Source organism: Nilaparvata lugens, chromosome 8 (genome assembly GCF_014356525.2).
Source record: "Nilaparvata lugens isolate BPH chromosome 8, ASM1435652v1, whole genome shotgun sequence".
In the NCBI taxonomy this organism is placed as follows: domain Eukaryota; kingdom Metazoa; phylum Arthropoda; class Insecta; order Hemiptera; family Delphacidae; genus Nilaparvata; species Nilaparvata lugens.
The window spans coordinates 28037300-28057911 of record NC_052511.1 but is presented as its reverse complement, the minus strand read 5'-3'; the positions used below and the strand labels follow the sequence as shown (position 1 = coordinate 28057911).

Sequence of the window (20612 nt, the reverse complement as noted above, 5' to 3'; positions counted from 1 at the left end):
CCAGTAAAATTTTCTGATATCGACCTTGATAGATATAGATTTTTCGACATTTATGAAGAACATCAATAACTTTTAGAAAACTATCATTTTTTGTTGTAAATATCATGTGGAATGTATGTTATTTGGCTGTTAATCCTTTCGTAGGACACACTGCATATTACATTAATAAGGAAAAAGCTCCTTTTCCTTTATCATCATCATCGTCATTTAAGGATTAGGCTCTGTTGGTCTGTTCCGGCATCCATTTCTTCATCGGTCGTCCGACGCCTCTTCTCCCATCGGGTTTGTAGTGCCAAGCTTGAATTGGAAGTCTATTTGCTGGCTTAGTATGGCTGGACCAGTCTTCCCTACTTTTCTTCAATATTTGCAATAAAGACTCTACATTCAGTTCGGTTCTTATTACTTCGTTTCTTAATCCAACTTAGTGTAACCTTTGACTGCTCGAAGGAACCTCATTTCGGCTGCTTGGATAAGTGACTCAGTTTTTTTCATTGACACCCAGGCTTCGCTTCCATAAGCTATTATTGGTACAGCCATTAGTCTGTAGAACTTTCCTTTTCCTTTATTATAGGTAATAATCTTTAAAATACAAGATATCATAAAAACCTTATACACGTGCATTGTTGCGCAATTCGAAAATTATACTCCTGCCAACTCTCATGAAAATCTATCAATGCGTTTGTCTGGAAATGCGTCATATGATGCAGATAAAAGCAAATCCGGTTCAGTAGATACGTAGACCTCACTACGCTCGGTCAATAATTTGTTCGTAAAAACAGCCTGGAGCCTGCCAACAACTTTGTCAATTGCAAGCTATTATACTGAAATACCGTAATTACTTATTATATGAGTGTTGAACATGGCAGCAAATTCTATAATTGAATTTAGGCATACACCCATCTCTTTGAGTATTATCATTTTAGAGACGAATGGAAAATCTGAATCTTCTAGCTTTTAACACTAACTAATGTCTTTACAATGCTTTGTTTCTAAAAATAAATTTGAAGCTAGAATCACAAACTCTTTAGCCTCTTCATCTTTTACAGCTTTGATAGCACTTTTTTGATGAATCAGTTTGATTTTAGCACTTTTTTATACAGACTGCGGCAGCGAAACTTCATTTTTTTAAGTGAATAGAACTCATTATATGGATCAGATAGTTTGTATTTATTTTTGTAATGTAGACACATATATAAAGTTTTGTTTCAATTAGTTTTGAATATCAAATCATGTAGGTGACTTCCCCAATTCTCCATACACTGAATACACCGATTTCTGGGGTTTGTCATGACTCCTGCCAGCTTACAGATGGAATTAAATAGAGAATGCATTTTTATTCAAATGCTAATTAATATATAATTATTATTCAACGAAAATCCTAGATGGAAATTCGATGAGAACTACTATCCAAAAATTATTTGCCAGCCCGGGAATCGAACCCGGTACCTCTCAATTGCTAGTCAGGAATGCTTACCCTTACACCAAACTGACAATCTCTAGATAGCAGCGCTCATTTTATACGAAGCCATAGCGGCCAACCAGTTTACAGATGGAATTAAATGGAGAATGCATTTATTCGAATGCTAATTAATATATAATTATTATTTAACGAAAATCCTAAATCACCCCGAAGACTTCTGCAACTGCAGTTGGGATGGAAATGCAATTAGGAGGTACCGGGTCGATTCCCGGGTTGGCAAATAATTTTTGGATAGTAGTGCTCATCGAATTTCCATCTGGCTGTTAACCCTGTTGTCAATGTCTGCAGTTGCAGAAGTCTTCGGGGTGATTTACAGCATTTATTTAGGATTTTCGTTAAATAATAATTACTCCTGCCAGCATTGCAGGCGTTATGTTAGCAATTTCTTCCCGGATATGGGATTGGTCTTCCAATTTTTTAGGGTCTTTGAACGGTTCACTTGAACAATGGATTTCAAAAAACCCCATAGAAAAAATCACAAGGGTTCAAATCGCGAGATCGGGCTGGCCACTCCAAATCGCTCCTAATTGACATTAGGCGTCCAGGAGCGTGTTCCCTCAATTGAAGTCACGTTCTGAAAGTTCCTGCACAGTAACTATCTTATCTTGTAGACTATGGATAGAAGTGAAGATCATTATGAAGAATTTGTCTCACAGAAAGATCAGAAAGTCCAAGAGCAGACGCATGTTTGCGCGCTGAACGCTGTGGTGATCGTAACATTGAAACTCTCACTGCCTCAACGTTCTCAGGTGACCTAATGGGCCGAGGGACTTCAGTTCTTCGTCTTGTCGAACTTGAACGTAGTGACCCACGTAACAATAATTGATTTCCGCTCCGGGACAGTAGCCAAAAGGGACTAAATTAAAGCGATTTCGAAATGCGCGCTGGGTTGTGATCAAAAAACACTCCGCTCGAAAAATAAGTCTCAACGGCAAATGCACGCTTCTCATTGTTCCAATGCATGATGGCAACTGATGAACATGTCGGGAAGAAAACTTTATGGTTTGGCCTCTCTAACGAGACCATATTCGCTTTACTACGACATCAGCTAACTGAATGGCGTTCACTTTAAAAAAGGAAGTTTTGCTGCTGCACCCGGTATTGGGACTTATTGGCTTACCTATAATATTATACTATTATCATTGACTTTATCATTGCCAGCCGGCAGAATATAATATCATTGACAGAATAGAAGCTTTCCAATTACCATCATTAATGTGGAAGCACTCGAAAATTCACAAAATTTGTTTGTCTTTGAACTTTGAACCAAACAAGAAAGTCACGATAAAGGTCTGCAAATCAGACTTTAAATATGAATCGCGAGTATGGGAACAAAATTATAAGAGAGTTGGAGAGTTGAAAGGAGTTTCTCAACCTCAAATTTATTCTTTATTTTCTATCGATGTTTTGCTCCAGTAGAGAAACTTTAAAATGTTGGTTTTACATTTTATAATCTTTATAAATAATATAAATTAACGGTAATATAAATTTGATAAGTCCAGTATTAAATTAATCTATGTTGATTTTCATTGTATCGCTTTGTATCAATGTTACTTGCACTGTTTGCAATTCATCACTATTCTCTCAAGAATTAGTTTTTTATGAATTTCATGATCTGAAAATTGAAATTCAAATGCTATTTGGATGACGTTCACATTCCACTTGTTTTTTTTACAATAATTGTTACGTTGAAGAGTGAGGCAATTCAATCCATTTGGAAGTAAAAGGAAATCACAGTGCGATTTGAACAGTGGATAGTGACTTTGAAATACAGTTGCTCAATTCATTTCGGCTCGATACTATCATTTGTCATAAATTATAGTTGATCAGAAATAATGCATTGTATATAATGTTTATATTTCAGTTTGACTAATCTTCTATCACAGTCTCGCTTTCATTCATAAACATGATGATCCTTAATACGTTGATTACCTTAAAGATGTAGCTTATCTTACGTCGAACAATGTACAATACAAACAATTTTCATTAAATTACTATTATAATGATCATTGGAATTTCTGCCTGTGATTGAGAAAAAGTCATTTTATGAGCCTTGAAATTCGTACCTAGAAAAAGTTGCATTATTACTAGAAATTTTGTTATTTCTACTATTTATTATAGGTACTGTACATTGATTTTCGTGATTATAGAGATCAACTACTTTATTCTGAATCAGGATAAGGATAAATAGGGAAATTGTGAGATGGGGATAACATCCATAGTTAAATTTACATAGCATCAATTTGAAAGCTCTCTGATAATAATGATTTGAACGGAACTGTGATTCTGGCTTCGTATTGCCTCTTCATGTTCAGTGAGAAAAGAAAGCTTCAGAGTAATTCGTTCTCACTATATGTGATAATATTGGTAATATTTGGTAACATTTGTTAATATTTGAACCGAATGTGCAACAAATTATAATATATATTTATTATAATTATGATCTGTAATTGCCAATGAAATAAATAAATAAATAAATTTGAAAAATTAATCTACTTTCAGCTTGAAAATTTTCAACTTATCAGGAGTACAGTGTTATCATATAGTATCTCAGGTAGGCCCACCCTTTTATTTTTTTTGTTCACGTGATCTGATGATATTCATTTCATTATCAAGTGTTTAAATTATAAAGAGTGATGAAACAAGATAAAACACAAGAAAAGCTATGAAAAGAAATTTTGAATCTTCATTTTTCACAAAATAAGGATAAGATGAAGGAGTCGGACACATAGACTAATATATCATGAAACTTCCTTGAAAAACATCAATATCTGAAAATAGAGTTATCAAATTGTGTTACCTCTGACTCGTATGGAGAAGGCACACTTCAAATCAATATAATAAATTCTGTGAGCAAACAACGAAATCCTGATTTTTATCAGTTAAATCAAGAAAATTGTAATATATTTTTAGAGTATTGAAAAGTGAAAATCTATATACAGCGCATGTCAATACAATAGACAAAATTAATTGTTTCGAGCGCCATAGTGTAAATGAGATGCAATGTAGACAGCAGTATTATTTTGTTTACTATGGTGAAGGGAGTCAGCCGCGTCGGCTGTTTCCCCTTCCATAGCGTCAACTTGAATCGCAAATACATAACAATATACATCAATGGATTTGCAATGAATGTGGCTACAATAATTATTCGTCACATTGTTCTTTAAAATTACTTACTTCGAAGTTAATCGGAGAAAACAAAAAAATCAAATCGAAAAACCCCTAAATTTTTGCGTTATATTATTTTATCAAGGAAACTGGTCGATTTATTGAGGTAATGAATCCGACTAATATTGTAGTCCTCAATTATTGAACGAATCGAATGACATATGATAGATTTTTTTCCGATTAATGGTTACAGAGATAATTGATTTCCAGTTTGCTGTTTACTATGGCTAAGAGAGTCAAATACATAACAATATACATCAATGGATTTGCAATGAGAGTGGCTACATTAATTATTCGGCTTATTTTTCTTCAAAACTACTTGCTTTGAAGTTAATCGAAGAAAACAAAAAAATCAAATCGCATACCCCCTAAATTTTTACATATATATTATTTTATCAAGAAAACTGTTAATTTTATTGAAAAAATGAATGTAACTAATATTGTAGTCCATAATGTAACGAATCGAATGGCATATAATAGAACTGTTTCCGATCAATGCTTACCGAGATTATTGATTTCCCGTGTTTACCTGCATTTTACATGTTTTAGGGGGCTGGGGCGAAAAGCTCCAAGGGGAATTTTTGGGACTTTTGGGAGAATGATCCTCTGGGAGGGTTCTATCGATAGTGGGAAATTCAGCTTTTATTTAATTTTGGATCGAAACTGCTTTTTTGGACCTTCATTGACTGGGCTACTATAGACCTTACGGAAATACAGCAATAGACTGGCTTTTCCACACATCTGTGTAATCACTTGTCAGCTGATTTAAGATGAATAATTCTATAGTCTGATTTTTACTCTAATATTGGCGTATGAAGAAGGCTCCTCTTTCCTTTTATATTATCCTTGAAATGCAAAATTTTTTAACAGAGCTACATATAGTTTGGAATCAACCAGTATTCACTGCTCAGTTCCCAGCCATATGCCGAAGAAGAAGGTAGTTCTTGCAGCAGCCGCTGATTTCACCGCAGCTACTGTGATATTTTCAGCACATAGAAGAGAAAGAAGTTATTGGATAAATTTGTCTCTATTCCAGTCAAATTCACTCTCCATCATTACACAATAATAATTACATAAATCAAAAAGAAATGCTCGCAATGCACAGTAACCTACTAGCACTCTGACAACAAATGAGTACAGTATATCTGGTGTAAACCCAGCAGGCACTAAACAGCAAACAGCAGTAAACAGTTGCGGCAACCTTCCTTCAAGGACAGAGCAGCTACATCTAGCTCTGTTATAAACAAAAATCTGGTGTGGTGCACTCACACAACTTTCCTTGCCGTTATGAAAATTGATCACCTGACGCTAGTGTACTCGCGCATCTCAAGTCTGCTATTCAAAGATATGAGACAGCTGGTGATAGGTCAATAACGCTGGAGACACACGAGGTCTGCTATCTCTTCGTAGTGAATGATTTAATAGAACCAACAGTTGCCAACAGTTTGCAATTTAATAATCACATTTTCTCGGATTTCAAGCTCATTTTCAATTTTAGGTGGAAATGTTACTGAACATTACTTGCAGAGATTTTCATGCTCAATCTTTTCCACTTGAATTTTTTTGTTTAAATTGTATATGAAGGCTGATAATTGAAAATCTAAAATCAAACTTTGCATAGATGGGGCAAAGGTCCTGGAATTTTTACAGATATAGGACTTGTTGCAGTTGATAGAGCTTATCAATGACTATTTCAGGTATGAATTTGATCAAAATCGTTGGAGCCGTTTTCGAGAAAATCGCGAAAAACCCTGTTTTTGACAACATTTTCGCCATTTTAGCCGCCATCTTGGATTGCATTTGATCGAAATTGTTCGTGTCGGATCCTTATAGTGTAAGGACCTTACGTTCCAATTTCAAGTCATTCCGTTAACTGGGAGATGAGATATCGTGTACACAGACGCACATACACTCACACACACACACACACACACACACACACACACACACACACACACACACACACACCACACACACACCACACACACACACACACACACACACACACCACACACACACACATACAGACCAATACCCAAAAACCACTTTTTCGGACTCAGGGGACCTTGAAACGTATAGAAATTTAGAAATCGGGGTACCTTAATTTTTTTCGGAAAGCAATACTTTCCTTACCTATGGTAATAGGGCAAGGAAAGTAAAAATTGACATGTAGTAGAACTATATGTAGCTCTGCTACATATAGCTCAGATTCACTTTTATGTTTACCGAAAATTTTCGATAGCTCATTTTCTGCTATATAGCTGAGAAAATGGGCTTAAAACTGCTATATAGCCGGGCTATATAGCATATCTCCAGTGTCACATTTTGAACTTGTAGCAGAGCTATATAGCTGAGCTACATGTAGCTCTGCTATATAGCTCTGCTACATAGTGTAAACCTAGCTTTAGTGATGCAATCAGAATCATCAACTTACATCAATTGTGTTAGAATCGTCATGCTCCTTGAGGTTCTCTGTTAATTCTTCCACTGAATGAACTGCCGGAGAGGCTGAACACCTGGAAAATAAGAACTCTTCAAATCTACTAAGTGCTGTTCCGTATTGAATGAATCATAATTGAACGAGCGTTAGCAAGTTATCACTTTTGACTTACTGAAGGCCAAAGTCGTTGTCCGTCTGTTTGTATGTTCTACAATAACTTTAGAAGGAATTGATCAATCAGCTTCAAATTTTGAATACGTATTCTTCGAACCTTTTTACAGGTTTCAACAAAATTTACTCACTCCTTCGTCCTTTTTAAGGATATACAAATAACATTGAAAATGCTTAAGGAAAATATTTGTTCTAATCTATCATTTAGTCAGCTGAAGAATTCATTGAATGCAATACCACAGTTTTTCCATTCATTCGTTCATTCATAGACACATGATTTCAGCTGGTTAACATAGAACATAATTTACAACTTTTACATCAACAAACTAATACGGGTTGAGATACCAATGTAGGATACGGTTCTCGCCATTGTTCATTTTCTCTTGGAATTCTGTATCGAAATCATGTGTATCACATGACCATTTTCTCATTAAAAGAAATGAATTTGGATTCATATGAGGGCCAATGAAAATGAAGTGACAAGAGTAACTTTTCATTTCAAATAGGTTCCCCAATGAAACCTACTGTTAAATTATTCTTGTAAGAGAAATATTTAGCTGTTTCCATAATTTTCACCAACTCTGTATAATTAAAAGTTGCGGGTTCCATAGATTACAATACAACAGTTTATAAGCGAGTTCTCCAACCCAGGGGTCACTAGTAATAATAACTTAATTAAAAACAATTTTTATTATGTAACAATGAATTGAATATTGTAAATTATGCTAAACAGATATCGAACCTAACAGTAGAGTTATATACCTAACTCTACAGGCCTATATCATAATATAGTATATTTCGCACCTTGAGCAGAAAATGAGATTTTTCCGGCTCGAAATCCGGTTTCAGGTCAGAGTTTTCAAGTCCGAGGCCGAAGGCCGAGGACTAGAAAAGATTGAGAGCTGGAAAAACATTTTTGCCCGTGGTGCGAACGCTATTTTTCGCCACACACAAAAATAAACAATATATATATATATGAGAATAGTTGTTTACTAAGCACTTCCGAAAGCAGAAGTGGAAGGTGATAGCTCTAGCAAATCTAGCAAATCTGAGGTAATCTAAATATCAGGAAATTGTCCAAGTATTTTTGTTTTTCATTCTGATTTGTCTAAATAACCTTAAAGATGATGTTCAATTCTGTGGGAGGTTGAGTTTATACTTTTTTATTCTTTCAAATGACAATGAGATTATATTATTATAAATGTTTTAATTATTGAATAATGAACACAAATAATGAAAAGTTTTTTGATCAGCTGTTTTTTGATCACCTTTCTTAGTTCCATGTTAGCGGCTGGAAAGGGTACTCTTTCTGGCCTAGGCCGGAAAGAAACCTGTTCTGACGTCAGACGAGAGTCGGCTGCAAACAATGACCTTCAGATCTACATAGGGACTGAAAAACAGCTGCTTTCTGTGCAGTGTTGCGAAAATTTATTTTCTCAAATATTGTTTCTATTTATATGGTCCAGAAGAGCTAAAAATTGGAAGAAAAATAATATGTTCTTCCAAAACACAAATAAACTATGAAAACCTATTGTCACGTTATTTTTGTCAATAACGGGTTGCCTGGCTTGGCTGCAGTCGGTAAAGCATGAGTAAAAAATTATATAACTCTTAGTGTGGTTCTTAGAATATAAATTATACCAAATTCTTACTGGCTCGCTCAGGAGCTCCCGCAATTCTCTGCTCTTGGACAATTTATATAAATCTCTGGAACGTATTATTTCCAAAGATTTGATTATCAATGCTATATATCGCTGTCTAAACCAACTTATTCGGTGAAGAATATAGTTGGATGGTAATCTTCTTAATACTTCAATACTGGTAACTCGATAAATAAAAATGAGAATGGTCATGCATGGAAGTGGGGAAACAAATAAAGGATACACCATAAAAAATTGACACAAGTATATTACACAAAAAATCAACAAATAAATAAATAAATATAGATGTATAGAGCAACAAGCAAAAACAATAAATATAAGAACAAATTATATATATATCAAAAAGAAAGTATCACAGATTAGCTCACTAGTATTTTAGCACGAAACGTTACCATGTGCTTTTTAAATCATTAATCATATGCATTCATTTTATGCAGCTCAGATTTGCTGCAGCTTGTCGACAAAAATCTCAAATATATCTTCTTTCCAAAAATAATAAAAATAATCAATCGATAAATTATGAATCTCAAATATAATAATCTGTATATCTTTCAGTATATATCTCAGGGTTTAAGGTTCGGCCTCTGGTGGAATTAGATAAATTAATTTATCCAATGAACATGAGCTACATTTATATCTTTATAATTTGCTAATAAAATTAATGATAGAGTGAGCATATATACATTACAACATTAAACTTAAATATTTCTTTAATCTGTGCATCTTAGACATATAAATTTGATATAATTCATTAACTAGTTATATATTATGTTCCTTGTACTTTCTAAGACTTGCACAATTTTTATAATAATTTCAATATGTATAACCTTTTGACGAGCTAGCTTTTATATTTTTGTTTTACTCGAAGCACTGAGGGTGCCCTAAATTCATATATTTCGATAATTATCACTCATGTGCTGAATTTCACAAGATGATGGTGGTGATCCGAATTTCCTGTCATCCTGGATTTCCTGGTGGCCGAAGTCGTCCTCTCCAAGGGAACAAATAAATATCTAAATGACTTACGCTTTAATATAGCATCACTAAGTCTTATACAAATTAATTCATGAATTTATTCTTTAAATCTCTCAAATGTACAATTCAAAAAAGGGACTTGTGCTCTATGAAATTTAGTGGCATTCCATGGTGGCATCTGGCAGGCAAGTGGGCTCTGTTCTACCCCTATTTTCTACAATCATACAAATTACATACAAATTTAACTTACAAATTTAATTTTGACTTACAAATTTGCATATATTTGAATATTCAGTTACTATGCCATTAAAAGGTCAAATAGTCCGTGCCAATCTGCTAAGTTATTACCTATATCTTAGGTATTATATTTTATAATTATTTGGACCACATCCGATACATAAACTGAGTAGTGATAACTTATAAATTCTTATAATTTATATAAATATCTATAGATAGATTTGAATCGGCTCGTTATTGCCGCCCATCAATTACTGCAATTTGATTGGTTCATCCAAAATTCATAAATGTATCCATGCGCCTACTGAATATCATACTTCCTTAATATTTTTTATTTATTTTATGTGCTTTGTACATGCTCATTACAGATAATACATTTTTTAAGCTTTTTAAGTTGTTTTTCCATTTACAACAAGTTGCCATGTGCTTACCAAATCCTCTAGTTGAATACGATTTGTTTACAACAAAATTTGCCAAGGTGTCTGGCTAGATTTCAAATTACACGGCTTGATCGATTATTAGGTTGCCGACTAGTAGGTATTATAGCCTAACCTCAAAATTCCAATATTTTATATAATATAATAAATAGCAAATAAAATTATTTTCCATTTGGCTGTTCTACCAGTAGCCATGATACCCATTATTATCTAATCTTTCACTTGTTGCTATCGCACTTGGCGATAATAGAGCAGCTGTTTGCTCGAGTCCTATAAAATTCTTTCAATTAGCGATTTTGCTTGCTTATCAAAATCTAATTCATTACACTATATAAATACAAACTTATCTCGAAATAATAAAAATAATTTTGAAAACTATAAAATATATAACAAATTGTCTGGAAAAAACTTGATGAGATTTATCATTCTTTAAATTGTATACAGTAGGGCAATGATGTAGACCTAAAAACTTATAATTGTTTCTGAGGACAAAAAAGTGAGCAGAGAACAAAAAGTTGAATTTTTGGACCACCTCCATCCCCCAAGCACAAGGGGTAGGGGTGAGATCTTTTGATAATTATGTTCATTTTTTTTACTATAGAACACTTTCAAGTGTGTATAGGCTATACAGGGTGATTCTTAATTATGGTAAAATAATTTAATACGTGATAGTAGAGGTAAATATAAGAAAAAAAAATCCTATGAACATATATCCATAAAAGCTTCATTAGCAAGCTATACAGGGTGAAAGTTTTCATCCAGAATTCAGTTCCTCTGGTGAAATACACCGATACTGAATTGCTTGGGGACTGGTTTTTGAAAAACTTATGCTGGATTCATATGGAAAAATATCTGAAAAATTGAATAAAACTAGTCTGGAAGCTGTAGTGTGAGTAGTTTTTGAGAAAAAAGTTGAAACATGCAAAAAATCTAAGTAGAAAAACACAGACTTCTACATTTGATGTCCAATAACTTTCTTTAATGACCAGTTAACAAATCATTTTTCGCATTAAAAATTGTAGAGAATTCAATTCTGAAAAGAATCATGTAAGCTGTGTTAACTAAATTTAAATAAAAGTTGAATAAAATGTATTCTTATGTAGTACATTACACCACAAAAATTTACTGTTTTATGAGGAGAGAACTAATAACTCATAAGTTGTAGCTGATTGCAAATAAAAAATTCGTTTTTTTTATGAAAAGTCTTATTTTTATATGAAAGTAACATATTATCTAAATGACATTAAACTTATACCAAAAGACTAAAGATGATGTTTAAAGTGACCTCCATTGTTCTGAATGCATATGTTCAGAAGTCTTCTCATCGATTGTCGGACCCATTCAAATATTCCAAGAGTCTGCTTCATCATTTCTATTCCATTCAAAATCCTTAATCGGAGTTCTTCAATGGTATCAATTGGAGTATTGTATACTAAGGTCTTCAAGTGTCCCCAAAGATAAAAATCCAAAGGATTTAAGTCTGGTTACCTAGCTGGCCATGGTACTGGCCCACCTCGGCCTATCCATTGATTTGGAAAGCTGTGATTCAGGTGTTCACGAACAGCAACACTGAAGTGTGCTGGAGCTCCATCATGCATAAACCAAATGTTCTGGTGCAACTGAAGAGGTACATCTTCAAGTAAGATAAATAGCTCCTCTCTCAAAAAGTGTAAGTAGATTATGCCATTAAGCCTGGGAGGAAGCTCGAACAGAAGTAGATGATCTCCTATGATTCCTGCCCAAATGTTTACTGAAAACTGATGTTGTGGACGATTAGGATTGATGGCATGAGGATTCTCATCCGCCCAAATATGTAGGTTGTGGACGTTAACGATAGCTGTTCTTGTCAAGTGTGCCTCGTCGGTAAATAAAACGGTTGTTAAAAAGATTGGGTTAACAAGTTTTACTAAAAATCATCAGCAAATACCAGCACGGGGTATACAGTCTCGTGGCAATAGAGTATGAACTTTCTGGAGGTAGTATGGATGTAATTGTTGCTCTTTTAGTATCCTCCAAATAATAGATTGATTGACATTAATCTGCACTGACAATATTCTCTTGTGCTCTTCTCTGGATGTTCATAAATTTCATTAAGAACTTGTTCTTCTAACTCAACAGTCATAGTAGATCGGGGTCTGCCTGCATAAATGTGCTCTTTGGATATCAAAGAACCTGTTTCAGACAGACGTTGATGAATAGTGGCAAAAAACCTTGAACTTGGACATACTCGGTTAGGAAAGCTCTCTTGATACAAACGTCTTGCTTCAGTATTATTACAGTAGTGTCCCATTCAATACATCAAATGCATGTCAGCTAATTCGGACTATGAATAAAGTATAAAAATACATGCCATTTTTTAAAAAGTTAACACTTAACTCAAAATCAGAGTGAAATGGTTACAAATAACTGGTTAATAGATTAAACAAAAAACACAGCGCGGTTACAGTAGGCCTAACTTACAGTTTGTTGTTTCGTTCAACAGTGAGCTAAAATATTTCTGAAAATAATTTTCAGCTGATAATTTCTTTTAAATATTTTCTTGTTCAAAACAAAATAAATCATTTGTTATTAAAATCCATGTTTTATTGCAATCAGCTACTACCTATGAGCTATTACTTCTCTCCTCATAAAACAGCAAATTTTTGTTGTGTATGTACTACATAAAAATACATTTTATTCAACTTTTATTCAAATTTAGTTTACACAGCTTACATGATTCTTTCCAGAATTAAATTCTCTACAATTTTTATTGCGAAAAATTATTTGTTTACTGGTCATTAAAGAAAGTTATTGGGCATTAAACGTAGAAGTCTGTGTTTTTCTACTTAGATTTTTTGCATATTTCAACTTTTTTCTCAAAAACTACTAACACTACAGCTTCCAAACTAGTTTTATTCAATTTTTCCATATGAATCCAGCATAAGTTTTTCAAAAACCAGTCCCCAAACAATTTAACATCGGTGTATTTCACCAGAGGAACTGAATTCCGGGCGAAATCTTTCACCCTGTATAGCTCGCTAATGAAGCATTTATGGATATATGTTTATAAGAACTTTTTTTCTAATTCTTACCTCTTCTATCACGTATTAAATTATTTTACCATAATTATGAATCACTCTGTATATCTTGACAACTTGAAATATGAAAATCCTGACTAAACAAAACTTGAAGAAAATTTATAAAGATTTTTGTATAGGATCCTTTTATAGAACGAATAGTTTCCTAGAACCTAGATTATGTGAAAACCCAAGATGTAGAACCTTTAAACTACCCCACCTCTCTAGCATAGAAACAATGACATTATTTGGATATCTTCGTATCCCAAAGTTACTGTAGAATATTTAAAATTATTTTTTAAAATTTCCCTCTAAATTTTTTCTCTTGCTCCGCTATATTCAGTATTATTATCTTATTCAATCGATTACAAGTGAAAGAGTATTTTCTTCAATGTCTGTCCTGAAGCCAATTTGAATAGCTATGACTAATGAATCCAGTGATTTTGTAGATAAAAAAAATGGATGAAGAGTTCCAATAGCCCAAAAATAATAACTCGATTTTATCAAACTGATAGTTACGATCATGAATAATGAGAGGTCAATCTTAGCTTCTCCCATTACATATTGAGTTTGATTATGGTGAAAATAAATATAGGGGGCACATTCTTTTTCATCAAGTACAGAGCGTGATTAAACTTCATTTATCTGTTTAGATACTCGGAATAAATTGATTAGCGTACTCATTCATGAGATCATTGACCGAAATAATCATTTTTAGTCTCATCAAGCAAAATAATCATTTTTGTTTTGTTGTGCAAAATAATCAGTTTTTAAAGCTGACACAATTTGTGCAGTACGGTGAGTAAGAGAAACTAGCAAAACATTTGAAATATAATAAGTTATCTTATAGACAGAGTGTTTCAGCATAAACGTTTTTATGTAATAAATTATACAGAACTCCTACCAATATTCTAGGGCATTGTTCCTGTGTAAGAAACATCTAAATATCATTTTCAAACTGTCCGGGAAGACTTTAGTTACTCAGACTTTGTTTTTTCTTTCCTATTTTTTTCTAAATAAAATCGAGAAAGAAAAGTCTAAGTGATTCATTAGTCAGTTAATTAGGCCCGATAAGATTTTGAATTCTACATTCACATGGTGACAATTAAAAGTTACTGTTAATTTAAAACTGAATATCAAACTGACATGCAACGCTAAAATTTTCACTCAATTCTATATTATATATTAACGTTTATATTCATACATTTAGAAAATTCTTCAAAAATGTTGAGAACGCTTAACTCAGTAATACCTAGACTACATAACATTTATTAACAGAAAATGCGTTAACTCATAACCCCGGTGAACAAAACTGAGAGAAAGATGTTTAGAACTCTCAACCTCGTGATATTCACATAAAACTTTTTTACGGAAAATGCTAAGAACTCTAAACCCCAAAAAATCATAGATCTCGCCCGAAACTGAAATGAGTCAACCACATACCTAGTTTATTAGTTTAGTTTTAGCTTGAGATAAGTGAATAAGTTAGTCAAATTTATCCTAATAGCCGTATTGTGATTTGCCCTCCCCCCACAACAAACTTTCCAAGTGTGTTTGAAAAAACTTCACTTACTATAGTCCAGTCAATATAGACATGAAAAAGTGGGTGTGCTTGCATTTTATATTGTAGTTCTGATTTTTCAATATATTGTTTGGAAACATAGACTAAGAAAGTTCCAGAACCAAGCTTTTCATGCAAATTTCTTTGTGCTAGACAGTGTTTGGCCCAGAAACCTCGTTGGTTCATTCTCCAGTTTTCATTTATTTCCGCCAAATCCTGTAATCGGAAAGAGAAATTCGTTTTCGCCTTTTTTTATAATAAAATTCCTAATAAAATGAGATCATCCGGATCGTTCTATTCAAGGACACATCAAGAATCGAATCTCATTGTACCACAGCTCATTCTTCTCGGCTCGTCAGGCGGTTCAAAATCATGCATCATAAGTCGAATTCGATCGAAAAATAGAAAATTCATCCTTGTTGAGTGTAATTCAACCAGAATTTCAATACACAAAGAAATGACAAATTCCTATATTCAGAGCTGCGTATCTTGTGTCTCGGTAGTCGGTTATTATGAAAAAATACTTTATCTTGAATTTTAGAATAGAATATCCTCTTCTAGTTGCTAACGATTGATGGAAAAATATGATCACAATATAAGATTCGATCTTTAAAAAAATCAAGAAATCAAAGATACGTTCCTCATATTAAGGGTCTAGGCAGTGCTAAGGCATGAAATCTATATGGCATAGAGCGCTCTACCTGGTCTCAAATTGTAGAGCACAAAATTACGCCTACAGGGATCATGAATTACATTTGAATGGTAACAATCGAAAGATATTGTTGATTAAAAACTGAAATTGATCAAAATCAATAGTTTCTTAAAATTCTACTTATTTTTAGAAAATTGTAACTAGAGTACTCGTTGAAGATGGAAAGTTCTGAATGATCACATTTCATTAGGAATTTCATAATCTAAATAGAAGGCGAGAGAAATTTTTTCTGTTCGATTACAGGATTAAACGGAAATACCTGAAAACAGGAAAATTAACCGAAAATACGAGGTTTTTGGGCCACCTGTATCTTGCACAAGGAAATTTTGCATGAAACACTTGGTTCAGGACTTCTCTTATAATTATATCCAAACAATAATTATATTAAAAAATCAGAACTATAGTGACTGGACATTATAGTGTTGCAGAAATAAGTCGGTATAATGACCATTTTAATGAACAAATTCAAAAATCTAATAAATATTATCAAATGAAGCTCTCAAATGCTGTTTTCGATTAAAAACTCTAACAATTTTACAGGTGGGGGGAGTCGAACGGGGGGTTGTCTCTGGACGCCCCAAACCCCAGGTCAGGGTCCTGGATCCGTGCCTGGATGAAGCACGCTTTGGTTGCCTGGCAACCAATAACATAAACAGGATTGTTATTGTTAATCAATCTACTGTAATCATGCTGTTTGGTCCCTGTTATCAGTTGCTAGTCAAACAACGGCTGAGAACTTTCACGAGAATTGTTTAAAAATAAGTCCCAAGGTGAATGAGATATATAAAATCATGCAATTAAAAATTTAAAAAATCTGGTGTGGTACACTCACACAACTTTCCTTGCTCATTGATCTATAAGCCTCATTAACGAGGATAATTTAGGGAATAACATTATGCCGATTGGCGGCTAAATAATATTAAAACTACGATTATACTATTGTGATTGTGTTCAGAGTACATTTTCCTTTGTTTGAATTATGAAATTTGAGGATGTTTTAAGAGTTGTCAAAACAGCTGTTCTACAAATAAAATATCGACATGTGTTCTTTGTAATAAACTGCTCTCCTACCTACCTCACGCACGAGAAGGAGGTTACAAAGTAAATTTCTCAAGGATGGGGTGGACCCCCTGTTAATTTCTCAGGGAGGAGACTCATGCCAGTTAATAGAGCTGATATATAACTATACAGGGTATGAATTTGAAAAAAATCGGTCAAGTCATTTTTGAGAAAATCGTGATAGAAATTTATCAAAATTTATTCTTCTCAGGAATATTACGGAGTTCCTGCAATTTTCCCAGAAATGAGACTCATTTCAGTTGATAGGGCTTATAAATAGCTATCTAGGGTATAAATTTGATGAAAATCGTTAGAGCCGTTTTCGATAAAACCGTGAAAAACATGGTTTTTTAGCCATTATCCGCCATTTTTTCCGCCATTTTCAATTGAATTTCTTATTGTCGGATCCTCATGGTATAAGGAGGACCTTAAGTTTAAAATTTCAAGTCAATCGGTTAATTAGGAATGGAGTTATCGTGTTCACAGACACACACACACACACACACACACACACCACACACACACACACACACACACACACACACACCACACACCACACACACACACACACACACACACCACACACACCACACACACACACACACAACACACACACACACACACACACACACACACACACACACACACAACACACACACACACACACACACACACACGCACGCACGCACGCACGCACGCACGCACGCACACACACACACACACACACACACACACAACACACACACACACACACACCACACACACACACACACGCACGCACGCACACACACACAGACCAACACCCAACAATCATGTTTTTGAACTCAGGGGACCTTGAAACGTATAGAAAACATGATATTGGGGTACCTTAATTTTTTTTGGAAAGCAATACTTTCCTTACCTAGGGCAAGGAAAGTAAAAAAGAATCAATATTATTGTTAAAATATAGAGAATGAATGAGTCCTACCGTTGACTTGCAAGGAAATGAAGCAGAAGAGTGCTCTGAACTAGTAACTTGTACATTTCATACGCGAGTTGTCACTAGAATGATTCGTTTCGAGAATAAAAATTACCGTTACTTATATATGCACAATCCACAATTTATTAATAAATATAGTGTGAATAGACAGAGTATTGATTATTATTAGTTAAACTTATCACATTGTACTAAGGATCAGAGGTCAATTCTCATCCAATCAATTTTCAATTGGGTCTTCCCACATCTCCGAATAGGGAGATACGGTAATTATTGCATTATAATATTTTGGATTCGGCGCACTTAAATGTCATTATACCCTTGACCAATTCTATCAATTAAAAAGTTGTACCAGAATTGAAACAACCATATTATAAGAAACTTTTAGGTCAATGCCCGACATTGATGATTGAGTGAATCGTTCTTTATAAATATAAAATCACTGTTCTTTTAATCTACTTCCTGTCTATCTACGCAAGAGGGAGCTGAAGTCTCTCTTAGTTTCTAGTGCATTCGAGCACTAAGTTTCTTGAGATTTTTAGACAAAAATTTCATAAACTATGATCAGGTTGCGCTTTACGAATTGGCTGACATTTTAAAGTGTATGGCATATAATTTAATGCTGGCTCTAATAACTCTGTCGGGGGAATCGGCGAGGGTGGGTTCGAATCCCACCAAGGTCATGGTTGTTCCCTTTTAGCATATATTGTCTCATTACCAACGCACACGAGGTATCTCTTATGTGGACATGAGGAAAAAATATATAATGACTACTGAATGCTCTGGTAACATTAAATATTGAAAAAATAGAATGACAAGTACTGATTGCTTTGGTAACATTAAAAATGTAACATTAAATTTTATGGGTGATGTTTGTGTTGTTTGTAGAAGGCGTGAGTGCAAGAATGTGTGAAATTTGCAATGATCGTTCCATGCAAAGAATCTCATCAAGTTGCAAAACGGCAGTAGCTACAATGTTCCGGAAAACAATTGGTCGGTCAAGAAACAAGTAGCATGGAACAAAGGACGCTTTGATGGCGGCATTGTAATGCATAAGAATGGGGCATGTATTGAAATTGGATGGGGTGGTTCAGTCAGTCAGCTGGAATATGTGGGCCAAATGGCCGCATCAAGGCTACAGCAGTCGCCTTTGTCACAGATATGCTCGTTAATTCAACTAGTTAAAGTAACGCATTGGAGTTGACAACGATTTGATTGTACTATTTTCTCTTCATAAAAAGGGTGTTCATCCCACAGAGATACTCTTTGATACTACAAACTAGTTGAATACGAATTTGATTTAACAACGACTTGATTACACACTTTTCTCAACAAAAATGGTGTCTTCATGTTCATTCGTTACTTTTAATATTGCCTCAGATGTTATTGTCCTTCCAATTCACCAAACTTATATTTCGGTCAACGATTCAGCAGTTTTTTCTCCCCAGTAAGCCAATTTATCGAGTCTTGACTATATTGTACACCAATCGTTTCTATTCACTCACCATTGCAGAAATTGTAAGCAGAAAGAGGGTGACCTCTCCACTCTGATCAGTGAAATAAGTTGTATGGTGTGATTTTTTTCCAAAATACAAATAAACCATGTACAAATAGGAAACCATTAGACTACTCATTATCATTCTCAGTGGCTGTCATTAGTTATACAAAAATGCTTCTCATATGGATTATATAAGGATGTGACTACTAATTTTAACGTAATGACGAAGTGTCCTGATCATTATCTATACTATTCCTATGTAAGCTAAATTCTTTCCTTATAACTCCTTTGGTCTCCGTGCTGATCTCTTTTGGCTTATAATTTAGTTGTGTAGGTTACATTTTCCTGATTTTTAGTTCTCTTCAGACTTTAGTTACTAACTCGTAACGACGTAACGTCGGGGTGACTTCAAATTCAATTCGAATATAGATGGTTGTCACGAAAGAAAGATCAACTGCCTTAGTAGTAGACTAGTACTTAGTAGTTGGTAATAGTATAGATAGCCTACTACTAGAATTGAGTCTCAGGTCTATTTAATTTATTAAACTCGGTATTTTAGTCAACGATGCCCCTCGTTAATCAACGAAAAACCTCGTTTCGTTGATGCTAAAACGTGAACGAGGCATCAGCAGTGTAGTATGTCATCGATCCAGAAATATAATCGTGGGTCTGATCGTGGCGTTCTTTCCACTCGAGCACGACCCATCCCAGTCTCCTCAGCCAGATGGAAATTGGACATCCGCGCAACGTGGTTACCATGGCAACCGTATCGAACCCCCTCTCATGTCCCCACCCACAACAACCCCCACAACACTCGTCTCAACTCCAATCCTTGTTCGTTTTCTTCTTCTTGATTTTTCCAACACGAGACTCTTCTGTCGTCCGCACTCCGCAGTACAGCATTCAATTAACCGGGCCAATTATACAGTTTGCAGTTACCTCTCCACCCCCTCCACTTGTTCAATTCAACCTCCTCCCCTCACCTCATTTATTCACGAATATGAAAAGTTGTACCTATAGCGTTTTCCTTGCGAATATTATTTTCTTTCTCCGTAACGAGCTTGGCACCTATTTAAAACACACGGCTTAAGTAGATTATATCAGATAAGCATAGCGGAAACTCTCAGCCCCCTCGACGGGAAATTACATGATCACACAACCTTGTATATATTAACGTCTTA

The 20612-nt window shown here is 34.4% G+C and overlaps 1 protein-coding gene across 5 annotated transcripts in view; it reads left to right on the top strand.

Annotated features, from left to right (window-relative positions):
* Nucleotides 1–20612, top strand: part of LOC111057980 — a 158307-nt gene that overhangs the window by 36825 nt on the left and 100870 nt on the right. The gene's annotated exons all lie outside the window — the stretch shown is intronic.